We start from the raw sequence: 15,631 nt of genomic DNA, 5'->3' as shown, positions 1-15,631 counted from the left end.
CGTCACAAAAATCTTCATTACTCGAACTACTGCAATACAGTGATCGCCAATACTGACAGCTAAGTAAAAGATTCTAACTACTGAGGGCACTAACTACTGATAGGCATAGTTAGCAAATGAAAGATTTTGATACCTTAATAATGTTCGACCTCCATCTTTACAAATTTCCTTTTTCTGGCGGACACACGTCCAGATCGGCCGCTTATAGTAACCCCTCAAAATTTTGGCATCTCTCTCTCTCTCCACATCCACCACTGCTGGCGACTTACCTCCAACTGCCCAACGCTACACGCTGTTCACATCCTACTGCCCAACACTACAATAACGAATATTCCAACAATGCAAACCAGCCACACACTGCACACAGCACAGTCAGTGATTTTCATACAGAGCGCTACGTGGAGTTACCAACATAAAAACTTAAACAGCCTATTTACAAGCCCTATGTGGGGATGATGAGTAACAATAGGACAGCAAACTATCACTTAATTGCAGGGTAGTAGATTCGTGCCAGTTAACGAGTAAATAGCTGCTGGGAGGGATGTAAGGATGAATAACAATATTAGGACAGTACCCACTGTCACAGTGCTGCTATTTTTTGTTTTTTTCCGTTATTGTATTTCAGTGCCCCATCTGGGGCAGGCTGGCAGCAGCATATGTGCTGCTCTTCAGCCAAAAGACATTAATCATACAATAGAAGACATTTAAAATACCATAAATGAGAGAATATGGCGTAAATCGATATAAAAAAGGGGGAACATCATGGAATAGAACAGACAAGAAGGGGGGGGGGGGGGGCGACTGTAAAATCGAGATAAAAACTGAAAAAAAATCAGTGCACACAAAACAAAACCACAAACTGGATCATAAAAGTTTCGCTGGATGGCGTAGCACATAACAATCACTGAGAATAACACTATGTATAAGTCCAGCACACAATTAAAACCACAGCTCTTGACGCACAGGAGAACAGCACCAAACAACACTGACGTAGTACACTGACGACGATCAACAAACAGAGAGGATCTGCCAGGGGCATACAGACGAGGGAGGAGTGAAGAAGGAGGGGAGGAGAGGGGGAAGAGGGAAGAAGGGAGGGAGGGGAGGAGAGGAGGGAGAAAGGAAGAAGGGAGGGCAAGGAGGAGATGGGGGAAGACAGGCGAGGGGCGCACTGAAGAGGGCCTGGTAGGGAAGAACGTGGGAGGGAAGCAGTCGAGGTGGGGGTGCAGGGACTCAGGGAAGTTAGGAGAAAAATCCACTCCGGGGGAAGGAGGAGAGAGGAAAAAGGGAGCCCTGGGGAGGGGGGACAACATCAGGTTACAGTAGGAAGGAAAGGTAGATGTCACAGCGAAGTTCAACATCTGGAAGGGGGAGGTGCTGAAAACTGCCCTGATGATGGAGATGGACGGTGTGGAGGTGGAGAGAGGGAGGGATACAGCGATAGAGGTGCGGCAATGGGTGGGGGGTGAAGAGGAAGGAGGTGGGGAGGATCAAGCCTACGGGCATTGTAAAGGATGTGGAGATGTTGGAGGAAAAGGAGGAAGTGGGGGAAGGGGATGAGGTCATACAGGAGTCATGTGGGGGAAGGAAGGTGGATATGGAAGGCATGGGGGAGCACATGGCTTTCAAGGATTTGGAGGACCTTGTAAAAGTGGGTGGGTGCGGAGATGCAGGCAATGCTGGCATAACAGAGGATAGGATGGATGAGGGATTTGTAGGTGTGGATGATGGTGGAAGGATGCAATCCCCATGTCTGGCCAGATAGGAGTTTCAGGAGGCGGAGGCGGGAATGGGCTTTCTGCTGGATGGTCAGGAGGTGAGGGGTCCAGGTGAGGTGACAGTCGAGGGTGGGGCCTAGGTATCTCAGGGTGGGGGTGAGCTGGATGGGATGACCATAAATGGTAAGGTAGAAATCATGGAGACGGAAGGAGCAGGTGGTGCAGCCTATGATGATTGCATGGGTGTTGGAGGGGTTGAGACGAAGGAACCATTTGTTACACCAAGTGCTGAGCAGGTCAAGGTGGGTTTGGAGGGTGCATTGGGATCATTGAAGGGTGTGAGAGAGAGGCAGGAAGGCGGTGTCATCAGCATATTGGAGAAGGTGGACAGGTGGGGGTGGTACAGGAATATCGCTGGTGTACAGGAGATAGAGGAGAGGAGAGAGAACGGAGCCCTGGAGGATGCCAGAAGTGGGCTAAAAGATGCAGGAGTTGATGTTGTGGACTGTGACATAAGGAGGACGGCGTGAGAGGAAGGAAGCGACCAGACGGACAAAACTGATAGGCAGGTCGTAGGTTTGGAGTTTAAAGAGGAGACTGGGATGCCATATGTGGTCACAGGCATTTTGGAGGTCGAGGGAAACAAAAATGGCGGAGCGATGGGAGTTAATCTGGAGGGAGAGAAGGTGGACGAGATTAAGGAGTTGGTCTTCGACGGAGAAGGAGGGTCGGAAGCCACACTGGGTAAGGGGGGGAGGTGGTGTTGATTAAGGTGCTGATGGATACGAAAGGAGAGGATGGATTCGAAGACCTTACTGAAGACGGAGGTGAGGCAGATGAGACGATAGGAAGAGGCGACGGGAGGGGGTTTGTTGGGTTTGAGGAATAAGAGGACACGGGAGTCTTCCACAGTTCGGGGTAGAAGCTGGTGGAGAGGATGACGTTATAGAGATTGGCAAGGACTGTCAGGAAGGAGAAGGGACTTTGTCTAAGGTGGCGGTAGGTAACACAGTCATGACCAGGGGCCGTGTTACGTTTTGACCGGAGGATAAGTTTAATGTCTTGTGCTGTGATTGGAGTGTTGATGTCAGAGGGTGGCAACTGCCCCAAGTACTGGAGACTAGGGGCAAGTGGAGTGTCCAAGGTATCGGCGCATTCCATGATGGTGGGGAAAAGAGAATAATCAAAGTGGGGATCATCAGGGATGGAGAAGAACTCGGAAAGGTGGGAAGCGAAGTGGCTGGCCTTACTGAGGTTGTCGGGAAGGGAGCGGTCGTTATGGAGAAGGGAGTGCTGCTACAAATCCATACTCCCTATATGTAGGAGTCGTGTGGCTCAGCATTGGAGAATGAAACACAGTTGTATCTATTAACAAGATGCATGTCTTATACTAGCCAACAGAAACATGGGAAATACATCATACTATATTTTTTACGAGTGTAGTGCTCATTGTCTTACTTGAACACAGCTTCTCAAGACTAAAAAACTGACCTCCAGTCTAGTCCAGTGCCATCTAATGTGTGTACTATGTATGTGAAGGGCTGACTGGCTGGAGCCCTTCTTTGTTTCCTTCCAGTCGCAACATGCTTAGCTGTGACTTCCAGTCAACCAAGCCCTCGTGACCATGCCTGCCAATGTCGCTAACTTCTAGTACACTGCGAAACAGCTAAGTGCAGCTTGGCCAGAATGGAATGTGCTCCACTACTCTCTCTCTCTCTCTCTTACACGCTCTCCCTCCCCTCCCCCCCCCCCCCCCTACACACACACACTGTAATTTAAACTCCAACATAGACTCCCTAGTTTAAAAAATCCACCTTACCCAATCCAAGACAGGGATGTTGTCCATACACCTCGAATGTCTCACACAAAATGTAGAGTCCTCCCTTTCAAGTGAGCTATTTTGGAAGACAGAAGAAATTGGAGACTACACGCATTTTCATTTTGATAAAGTATCATTACTTGCTGGTTCTTGATGTGAAAATCCGGTACAAAAGCATGGAACGGGCTATATTTTCCATAAGTATTCTCTCATTCGTTAAAAAATCTGTTCTTGTCAACTTAATATCTGTTAATCTTGTATCACAGGACTAGAGCAGTAAACTCATTTTTGGCTCCTGATGGAGTCCTAAGAGAGTACCCTACATCTTTCTGCACCAGCGATAATCAAACTGAATTTTTATAAATAATGAATTTATAATTATTGTTATTACAATTATTAGTGTGTCCTCTGCAATGCAGTGTCATTAGCATTCGAATTTACCACAAAAAATCAAATTTACCAGGAAAATTTGAATTTCCTTCCTTTTTTCCAGGTGTGGGAGGGAGATTGAGAGGGTAATTAATTGATCAATTTAATTAATTAGTTAGTTAATTTGATATTAAAAGTGTGCCAGAATGGAATGTGCTCCACTACTCTCTCTCTCTCTCTCTCTCTCTCTCTCTCTCTCTCTCTCTCTTACACGCTGTCCCTCCCCCCCCCCCCCTACACACACACACACACACACACACACACACACACACACACACACACACACGCTGAAGCGCCAAAGAAACTGGTACAAGCATGCATAATCAAATACAGAGATATGTAAACAGGCAGAATACGGCACTGCGGTCAGCCACGCCTATATAAGACAACAACTGTCTGGCACGGTTATTAGATCAGTTACTGCTGCTACAATGGCAGGTTATCAAGATTTAAGTGAATTTAAACATGGTGTTATATAGTCAGCATACGAGTGATGGGACACAGCATCGCCGAGGTAGCAATGAAATGGGGATTTTCCTATATGACCATTTCACGAGTGAACTGTGAACATCAGGAGTCTTGTAAAACATCAGGTCTCTGACATCGCTGCGGTCGGAAAAAGATCCTGCAAGAACAGGACCAACAATGACTGAAGAGATTGTTCAACATGACAGAAGTGCAACCCTTCCACAAATTGCTACAGATTTCATTGACATGGGCTTTCGGAGCCAAAAGCCCATTCGTGTGCTCTTGATGACTGCGTGACACAAAGCTTTATGCCTCCCCTGACATTGGACTGTTGATGACTGGAAACATATTGCCTAGTCAGACGTGTCACGCTTCAAATTGTATCCAGCGGATGGACGTGTACGGGTATGGAGACAACTTCATGAATTCATAGACCCTGCAGGTCAGCAGCGGACTGTTCAAGCTGGTGGAAGCTCTGTAATGGTGTGAGGCATGTGCAGTTGGAATGATATGGGACCCCTAATACATCTAGATACGACTCTGACAGGTGACATCTACGTAAGCATCCTGTTTGATCATCTGTATCCATTCATGTCCATTGAGCTTTCCGACGGACCTGAGCAATTCCCGCAGGACAAAAAAATGGTTCAAATGGCTCTGAGCACTATGGGACTTAACATCTGAGGTCATCAGTCCCCTAGAACTTAGAAGTAGTTAAACCTAACTAACCTAAGGACATCACACACATCCATGCCCGAGGCAGGATTCGAACCTGTGACCGTAGCGGTCACGCAGTTTCAGACTGAACCGCCTGGAACCGCACGGCCACACCGGCCGGCTCCCGCAGGACAATGCGACACCCCACACATTCAGAATTGCTGCATAGTGGCTCCAGGAACACACTTCTGAGTTTGAACATTTCCACTGGCCACAGAACTCCCCAGAGTTGAACATTATTGAGCATATCTAGGATGCCTTGCAATGTGCTGTTCAGAAGAGACCTCCACTCCCTCATACTCTTACGGATTTATGGACACCCCTGCAGGATTCATGTTGTCAGTTCCCTCCTGTAGTACTTCAGACATTTAGTCGAGTCCGTGCCACGTTGTGTTGTGGTACTTCTGGGTGCTCGTGGGGATCCTACACGATATTAGGTAGGTGTACCAGTTTCTTTGGCTCTTCAATATACATGTTGATTGATATATTGTAACACTTTGTAACCTAATTATGGAGTCGTGGACACACTGCCTGAGGGAAGCAATGAAGACATATTCTGTAGTTTTAATGCTAAAGGGATTTGTCTTTAAAATGGGAATAATCTTGTAGATATGTCAGTTACATCTGCACATGCAAAGGGGTGCTTTCAACTGAAACGGGAAACGGTATTGAAAACAGCTCGAAAACAGGTGTGAAACGTTTGGGAAACTGTCTGAGTAATACCTTTCAAGCCAACAATGAACTCTTTAAATCTTCCGTTTTCTTTAACGCCAGTGAGCTGAGGCAACTGGATTATCTTTGTCAGAATGTGTCCCTTCTACAGCGCTATTTTCTTCTTAAATGCACCCCCATCAAAGCAGATGTTGTTTCTCACCTTGCAGTGTCTTACTATGGGCAGTGTGCAGTCAAGTCCACTTAAAACGCAAGGTCTGCACGATCCAGTCCGGCTATTCTAATTTTCGTCCCTACATTCCTTTTTCCTTCATAAATTCAATAACAGCGAGTTTTAAATCAAGAAATTGTTCCTGGCATGCTATTTAATCAATGTACTTTGCAATGACATACAAGGGCTCCATATACTTCGTTCAATTCCATCGAAAACTGTTGCAACTGACAATGGAATAATGCGTGTGACATCAGAAATTTACCTTTTATACCATCAATTTCATCACGTGCTCCAAGCCTGAAAATTAAGCACAACGTGTTTCTTTCAAATAACTTCCGGGAATTCAGCCAGGTAACACTTTCAGCGACCGCCGATATTTCGGCGGGAGAACACCCCGCCATTTTCAAGGCAAACTGCAACGGACAGGCGGCGTACATGCAAATTTAATACCTCGGTTCTCAGATCCAAGCAGGAAAGATAACACACACGCACTGAACACTAGTGCCACCAAAGATGGCCAAAGTCAGAGCTATCGATAGTGAGACTATGAATTCGCAGGTGAGGTAGCTCTCAAAGTTGATCCCAGTATTGTTATTTTACCTGCTGACAAGGGCAATGCCACCGTTGTTTTAAATAAACATGATTATGTACAAAAGATGCAACGTTTACTATCTGATTCAACGTATCGCAGAATCGATGCTGACCCCACAAAAAGTATTGAGAGAAAGACCAACAGCCTCCTGAAGAAAAGTGGTTTGTCGCAGGACACAATCAAGAGGCTTAACACCTATAGTGCGGTTCCCCCTAGGTTATATGGCCTTCCAAAGGTTCATAAGGAAGGGGTTCCTTTCCGTCCTATAGTGAGTAACATCGGCGCCCCGACATATTGTGTATCCAAGCATCTTGGTTCTCTGTTGAGTCCACAAGTAGGACGGTGTGAACATCATATCAGGAACTCAGCTGATTTTTTACGTCGTTTGGAGGGACTGAGGCTGAATGACTCTGATATTTTAGTGAGTTTCGATGTGGTCTCTCTCTTCACTCGTGTTCCTCTGTCTGATTCGTTGCGGTTAATTGAAGCCAGGTTTGGTGCTGATTTAACTAATCTCTTTAGGCATGTGTTGACATCCACTTACTTCTTATTTAATGACCAGTATTACGAGCAGACAGATGGAGTTGCGATGGGTAGTCCGTTGTCTCCTGTGATCGCAAATTTGTTTATGGAAGACTTCGAGGAACGTGCATTGGAGTCGGCGCCTTTAAAACCCGCCTGTTTCTATAGATACGTTGACGATACCTTCGTTGTTTGGCCTCACGGTAGGGAGAATTTGAATGTCTTTCTAGAACATCTGAACTCGATCCACCCGAACATTCGTTTTACGATGGAGGTGGAAAAGGATGGTTGCCTTCCCTTTCTCGACGTGTTGGTTAGGAGGAAGGATGATGGATCATTGGGACATGCAGTCTACAGGAAACGTACTCACACCGACTTGTACTTACAAGCTAATAGTTGTCACCATTCGGCTCAGCGTGAAGGGGTACTTCGTACCTTGGTACACAGGGCACATATCGTTTCTGACGCTGAGACTTTGCCAGCTGAGCTGTCCCATCTTGAAGTTACATTTCGTCAAAATGGTTACAGTGATAGACAGATTGAACGTGCGTTGCGCTATCGACCAACTGTACATCAGGTGATTGATGATAATTCTGAGTCAACACCTAAGTCTACTGCCTTCTTGCCTTACGTGGGAAACACGTCCAATAAGATCGGTCGTATTTTACGGAAATACGATGTGAAATGTGTTTTCCGACCTCCATCTAAAATTAGAGCACTTTTGAGTTCCGTTAAGGATGATCTTGGACTGCGTAAGGCGGGTGTATATCGTGTCCCTTGTAGCTGCGGCATGGCATATATTGGTCAAACTATCAGGACCGTGGAGGACAGATGTACTGAGCATAAACGGCACACACGATTACAGCAGCCAAATAGATCTGCTATTGCCGAACATTGCTTGGATACTGGTCACTCCATGTTATATAATAACACCGAGATATTGGCACGCACGTCCAGCTATTGGGACAGTGTGATTCGCGAGGCAGTTGAGATTAAATTAGCGAGCAACCTTGTTAACAGGGATGGAGGTTTCTGTTTAAACTCTGTTTGGAATCCGGCTCTCTCCCTTGTCAAGAAACAGAGGGACAGACTCAATGCTACCTCACCTGCGAATTCATAGTCTCACTATCGATAGCTCTGACTTTGGCCATCTTTGGTGGCACTAGTGTTCAGTGCGTGTGTGTTATCTTTCCTGCTTGGGTCTGAGAACCGAGGTATTAAATTTGCATGTACGCCGCCTGTCCGTTGCAGTTTGCCTTGAAAATGGCGGGGTGTTCTCCCGCCGAAATATCGGCGGTCGCTGAAAGTGTTACCTGGCTGAATTCCCGGAAGTTATTTGAAAGTTGTTTACGCCAGGAGAAACTCAGGTCTCACAACGTGTTTCTTGATGTACAGAACTATGAGTCCCGCCTATCGATCGTTGTAATTTTTTGCTCTTTCATTGTCAACAAATATTTAAATCCTTTTTGCTTGAACTGTAACGTTTCATAGCAAATTTACGGTACCCATCGCCTATGCAACTACATAATATAGATTGAGAATTCTCATCCCTCTCTTCTATCACTGCCATTCATTTTTAAATGCTTGTTACGATAGATGACTAGATTGCCTCTTTTTGTGCAAACAGCAACTGGACCTGTGAATGTCCTCCATACCATGAACAAATAGCAAAGGGTAAAAATTGCTGACACTATGATTCTGCCGAGCTGAAGAGTCAAGAGAGTCGTGCCGACCGAAAAAGCCACACCGCAATACTCAATGAACTGTCATGCTGTTCTGGATGCTTCCGAGAAGGACCGAGCAAAGTCGAGACAGGCCTGGCCTTGCCCTGCATGTGGCCCGCACACCCTGCACGTATTAAGTTTGGCGCGCCCTGCTACTGACAGCACTACTCTTGGAGAATTTAACCCATTCATTGCCATGATTCCCATTTGGCGACTTGTCTTTGTAATAGAAATTTTGTGTTTGTAATTATTTTGTCAGCATTTGTTACTATTTTGCATAGTCGTCTAGATCTTTGCAAACTTGTGCCCTGATTATTAATCAGTTTTTGTTAAACAAGTGAACTTTATGGGATTATTTGTGTGAAGAAATGAAGTTTTTCAGAGTTACATGAGTTGAACATTTTCAAAACAGCATAAGTTACGTTATTGTATAAATAATTTTCAACACATGTGTACTGACATGTTCTGTAATGACCTTAGAAGATGTTAATCGGTTATTTATTTCCGAGTCTAATTTTATTTTCTCAGGAGGGCTCTCTGAATTTTGATCCCCATTTTGGGCTCATGGCAGGTTCTGCCTAAAACATTCTGCTTTTCATTTTGGGCTCATGGCAGGTTCTGCCTAAAACATTCTGCTTTTCATTTCTCCTCAGGTACAATGAGTGGCTATAAAGCACGGTCTAAAAGGGAAATTGAAGAAATTCTAAATGACCCCAATATCTTGGCTTCTTGTACGACGAGGGTGAAGTGAATGAGACCATTGACATTGTCAAGCTCCCTCCAGATCGCGTAGATGACAAGTCCTATGGTGGCAAGAATATATAGGTAGATACTCTTCCAGCTGATGTGCCAAGTACCTTGTAAGTTCATACTAATAAATAAAGGGAGAACGAGGAAAATGCAGACCATCACAAGAAGAAAATGAAAGCTAATTTTTTGATGGACAAGTACTGAATTTGACTGCTGGTGAAAGTGTCCGATATGCTACACAGAAGAATAATCACAGCTTTGAGTTATCCTTTGAATGTATAAAAAAGTTCTTTGATATACTGCTCCTCACTGGAGACCGTGGTCTGCCAAAGAAACAATTATATTTGAATGATGATGAGAACACTGATATAAGGTGTGTAATATAGTGTATGAGCTGCAACAGATACCTGGAAATCAAGTGTTACCTTCACTTCATTGATAACACACGTCTGAACATAGTCTCCGCTGACAAACAAGATAAAGTTTTCAAAATTCGTACCATTATGGACTTGCTGAATAAGAATCCATGAAATTTCAGGTTCTCTCTGATAGCTGGAGGATTGACGAGCAAACGTTTCAGTATTAAAGACACCATTATCTAAAACAGTTTTCATTCAAACAGTGGATCATGTGCGTTTCCCAAATCTATTGCCTCACGAATAAAAATATTCCCCTATTCCAATTCGGAAGGATCGTGGCAAGGGCATATTTTCCTCAATCATCCGCTGCTTCTGATCCAAAATGGTCAGGGCATCAATTTACCCGAAAGCATCCGCGTCATGTGTACAACTTAAACTAAGGACTTCTCTAACTGGACACGTGATTGAACCCAAGACATTTGGGAAACAAAGAAAATGCAGAAAATGCAGGGAAGCAGTGATCTGTGTGCGATGTCGGACTCCACATGGAATGCTTTGTATGGCACAAAAATAAAAGAAAACGTAAAAAGAGAGTGACATGTGCCATGATCACCATTTGGGGATCGACTGAAATACAATGTTTACTTCATGTTTTTATTTCACATTCTTTTTCCAGTCTTTATGTCAATCAGGGAACCCAAAATACACTACTGGCCATTAAAATTGCTACACCACGAAGATGACGTGCTACAGACGCGAAATTTAACCGACAGGAAGAAGATGCTGTGATATGCAAATGATTAGCTTTTCAGAGCATTCACACAAGGTTGGCGCCGGTGGCGATACCTACAACGTGCTGACACGAGGAAAGTTTCCAACCGATTACTCATACACAAACAGCAGTTACCGGTGTTGCCTGGTGAAACGTTGTTGTGATGCCTCGTGTAAGGAGGAGAAATGCGTACCATCACGTTTCCGACTTTGATAAAAGTCCGATTGTAGCCTATCGCGATTGCGGTTTATTGTATCGCGACATTGCTGTTCGCGTTGGTCGAGATGCAATGACTGTTAGCAGAATATGGAATCGGTGGTTTCAGGAGGGTAATACGGAACGCCGTGCTGGATCCCAACGGCCTCTTATCACTAGCAGTCGAGATGACATTCATCTTATCCGTATGGCTGCAACGGATCGTGCAGCCACGTCTCGATCCCTGAGTCAACAGATGGGGACGTTTACAAGACAACAACAATCTGCACGAACAGCTCGACGACGTTTGCAGCAGCATCTCAGAGACCATGGCTGCGATTACCCTTGACGCAGCATCGCAGACAGGAGCGCCTGCGATGGCGTACTCAACGACGAACCAGGGTGCACGAATGGCAAAACGTCATTTTTTCGAATGAATCCAGGTTCTGTTTACAGCATCATGATGGTCGCATCAATGTTTGGCGACATCGTGGTGAACGCACACTGGAAGCGTGTATTCGTCATCGCCATACTGGCGTATCATCCGGCGTGATGGTAAGGGGTGCCACTGGTTACACGTCTCGGTCACATCTTGTTCGCATTGACGGCACTTTGAACAGTGGACGTTACATTTCAGATGTTTTACGACCCGTGGCTCTACCCTTCATTCTATCCCTGCGAAACCCTATATTTCAGCAGGATAATACACGACCGCATGTTGCAGGTCCTGTACGGGCCTTTCTGGATACAGAAAATGTTCGACTGCTACCCTGGCCAGCACATTCTCCAGATCTCTCACCAATTGAAAACGTCTGGTCAATGGTGTCCGAGCAACTGGCTCGTCACAATACACCAGTCACTACTCGTGATGAACTGTGGTATCGTGTTGAAGTTGCCTGGGCAGCTGTACCTGTGCATGCCATCCAAGCTCTGTTAGACTGAATGCCCAGGCGTATCAAGGCCGTTATTACGGCCAGAGGTGGTTGTTCTGGGTACTGATTTCTCAGGATCTATGCACCCAAATTGCGTGAAAATGTAATCACATGTCAGTTCTAGTATAATATACTTGTCCAATGAATACCCGTTTATCATCTGTATTTCTTCTTGGTGTAGCAATTTTAATGGCCAGAAGTATAAGTGTAGATTAAAAAAAAAAAAGAAAATTTGCAGTCAGTGGGTTAGTCTATCTGCTACACATTCCATAAGTTGACAAAAACTTCTTTTGTCTCTAACTTGGGTTTCTAGGAGAAATTTGAGTTCTGAGACTTTGCTGCGAATATTGTGGCAGTTTATAGCCAATATTTTAAGAGTCTATCTTCATATATTTGCTATCTAGTCTGTTGTAGTAATTGCCGTACATGATGACAGTTATTCCAGTGGGAGTCTCGGAGATTAGCCTAATTAAGAAAAGCTCCTAAGTATGTTCCACATCTACTCTTTAAGTAATGTGGCTGTTTCCAATGATATGACTTATCCAAAGTGACTTCACAAATCTCTATTGTGCAGCATATGTCGAGAAATTTATAGATGAGCTCTTCACAGAACTGACAGATGATCCGATGTAGATCGTTCACTCGGGTGCAGACGAGAGACCCGATCAGCCCCCAGAATGTTGTTGCAAATAGAGATCAAGACAGAATCCTCACAATGGAGCTTCTCTGTCTTCATAACATCCGATATCCGCCAATCTCCGGAAAGAACTGAGAATGGTCTCAGGACTCAGGTGACAGACGTCGTTGGTGCCAATGTGAGCAACAATGATGGCAACATAGGTTCTCAGTTGTTTCTCGGATGACCTCTTCCACCTGGTAGACGATTCATCTTAGGGTACACACCGAGTGAAAATTTGGTTCGTTTTCCTCTGGTGACACTTTCACATGTGTAACATGGGAACAGTCCCCTCTTTCCAGTCTGTGGCTGCCCTGCCTTTGATAGAGTAGACACTACTGCACGACTAGGATGCGCAAGGCCTTTTAGCTCTGTCTCATTGTCAGCAAGAGGCAATGCCTCAAACCTATTTGTTATGGTGTGTTTGTGCTCCATATTTCTATGCTGTCAACAGTATTGTCCAGCAACAATGCCCACCACACGATTTGTAACAATGTGGTCGACAACATTGTCATTAGTGTTTGAGGCAAGACATGTCTGGGCCATAAGTGTTTATATGGACAATAGTACTTCCGTGAAATAGACGATAGCGAACTATTAGAAGTGAGTGCAGCTCTCCTGCCTTTGTATTCCACAAGTAAACAGCTAGCAAGAAAAAGAGAAATAGAGCTGTGCTGATGTGTTCTTTTCTTATGCAAGCGAACTGATTTTGTGAACCGCGGCTGGATATACATCTTTTCCAGAATTTCACAAAAATACGATTTTGAATACACTCTAAAAGCAATTGGCCCGAGAACTATTAAGATCGATGGCAATATCAGAGGCAGTATACTAGTTAATACTAGATTATCTAAAACTCTCCGATTTTTGGCAACTAATAATTTTTAAAGGCATCTGAATGACGCTATAAAGTGTACTTTTCATCAATATGCTCCTTGGTACCAGAATTTTATAGCATTTTGGTAGGAGGACTTAACACATTCATTATAATTAGTTTGAAATAATCAAATATATTATTTTGATATTTTCTTGTGGTTCACAAGCGAAGTGAAAACAAAGAGACTGCTATAACGCCTGTTGGTTTTATTACTTTTTTGTGTCAAACCATTACTGGATATATCATTTTTACTTGAACATTTTGGTTGCTACAAAACGCCAGTCTGTGTGTTTTGGTAAGGATGGCGCTCGTAATTGCTGGTATGTCAGTAAATAGGTCTAAATGGTTACAGCACCTGCATCAGTTTGAAAATTTATGTTCTTGTTCTGAGTGAGAAAGGAAAGGTATAGTTTTTATGGCAACAATGTGATTGCAAGAAGTTACCGCCATCACTTCCTTAACCAGACGTCAGTTACCAGGTGTTGCTTACCATAATAAACACACCATGTCAAGTAGTGCCGACACAAAAGCGTAAGATGTAACTCAAAATACTTTTCACATGAATGAGGTCCCAGCACAAGAGAGAGATGCAGTGAAGCTGAAAAGAGACGTTATCATGCATTTTTGACTAATAGAGAAAGCCTTAGGACTAGTATAACGTGCCATTTCTTTCTTGCACTACGCAAAACAGACTCTAGTTGGTACCAGATTTTTTCTGACTTGTCCGAAGAGGAGCGAGTGTCGCCGCTGGGGCATGTTACCTATGAGGGGCGGCCAGACGAAAACGGGACAGATGGAAAAAAGTAAGTAAACTGTTTATTATTACAAAAGCAATCGCTGTAGCTGTTAAAACATTTATCCCACAGAGCGACATGTTGGCCAACGCCTTTATGAAAAAACGTTTGTGGATGCCTACGGAACCATGACCATATCCAGGCATGCAGCTCCTCGTCTGAAGCATATCGGTCGCAACAAATGCCTTCCTTCAGAGCTCCAAAAATATGGAAATCTTATGGGGAGAGATCGGGACTTTATGGAGGATGTGTAGCCGGCCGCGGCGGGCGAGCGGTTCTAGAGGCTTCAGTACGGAACCGCGCGACTGCTACGGTCGCACGTTCGAATCCTGCCTCGGACATGGATGTGTGTGATGTCCTTAGGTTAGTTAGGTTTAAGTACTTCTAAGTTCTAGGGGACTGATGACCTCAGATGTTAAGTCCCATAGTGCTCAGAGCTATTTGAACCATTTGAGGATGTGTAATGACTTCCCAGCGAAACTTCTGCAGTGTATGAGAGACAGTAAAGTTTAAACCGAGTACCCGCCACAGCGGGGCCATCGAATGGCGCACTGAGAGACGAAACGATCACTTCTTCTTTCATAGAACGTGTCGACAACTGACAGATCCACAACCACACCAACTCTTGCATGACCTCGTTTTACTGAAACCGAAACCCATAAATGTCTTCCTTCAGGTCGCAATAGATGAGAAAATGACATCGTGGAGGATCTGGAATGTACAGAGGACGTTGCCGTGTTTCCCAATCAAAGTGCTGAGGTGCAGCCTTCGTCCATCTGGCAGTGGGGTGGTGGACTTTATCATGCAACAGGATTATTCTATCTGACAACATTCCAACGGCTCGAGGGCAAATGAAAAGCCAACACTGGAAACAGCCTACATCTTCCGCACCAAAGATATCCAAAACTGGTCACAAAAGTGCTGGCAAGGTCATCATGACCTCCCTCTTCGACTACAGGTGCCTTATGCTCGTCGAGCTCCTCGAACATGAAACCACATACAGTGCACAGTGCTCTGAAGATACTCTGTAGGAACAACGATGCACCATAAAGTCAAAATGCCCAGGAATGCTATTGGACAGAATCATCCTGTTGTACGATAATGTCCACCACCACACTGACAATTGGACAAAGGCAATGCTTTCAGCGATTTTGTTGGGAAACACTGCAATATTCTCCATAAATCCCTGGCCTTTCACTGTGTGATTTTCACATCTTAAGTGACCTGAAGAAAGACATGGATGAATGTCGGTTTCAGTTGGACGAGGATGTGCCAGAGTCGGTGCAATTGTGGAGCCGTCAGTGGTCAATTGCGTTCTATGAAACATAAATTGATCATTCGTTTCCGAGATGGATAAACGTCTTAACACATGTGGTGATTACTTTGGAATGGAACTATTCC

The sequence above is a fragment of the Schistocerca americana genome, chromosome X, assembly GCF_021461395.2.
Source record: "Schistocerca americana isolate TAMUIC-IGC-003095 chromosome X, iqSchAmer2.1, whole genome shotgun sequence".
Lineage (NCBI taxonomy): Eukaryota > Metazoa > Arthropoda > Insecta > Orthoptera > Acrididae > Schistocerca > Schistocerca americana.
Note: the sequence above shows the minus strand (reverse complement) of the source record.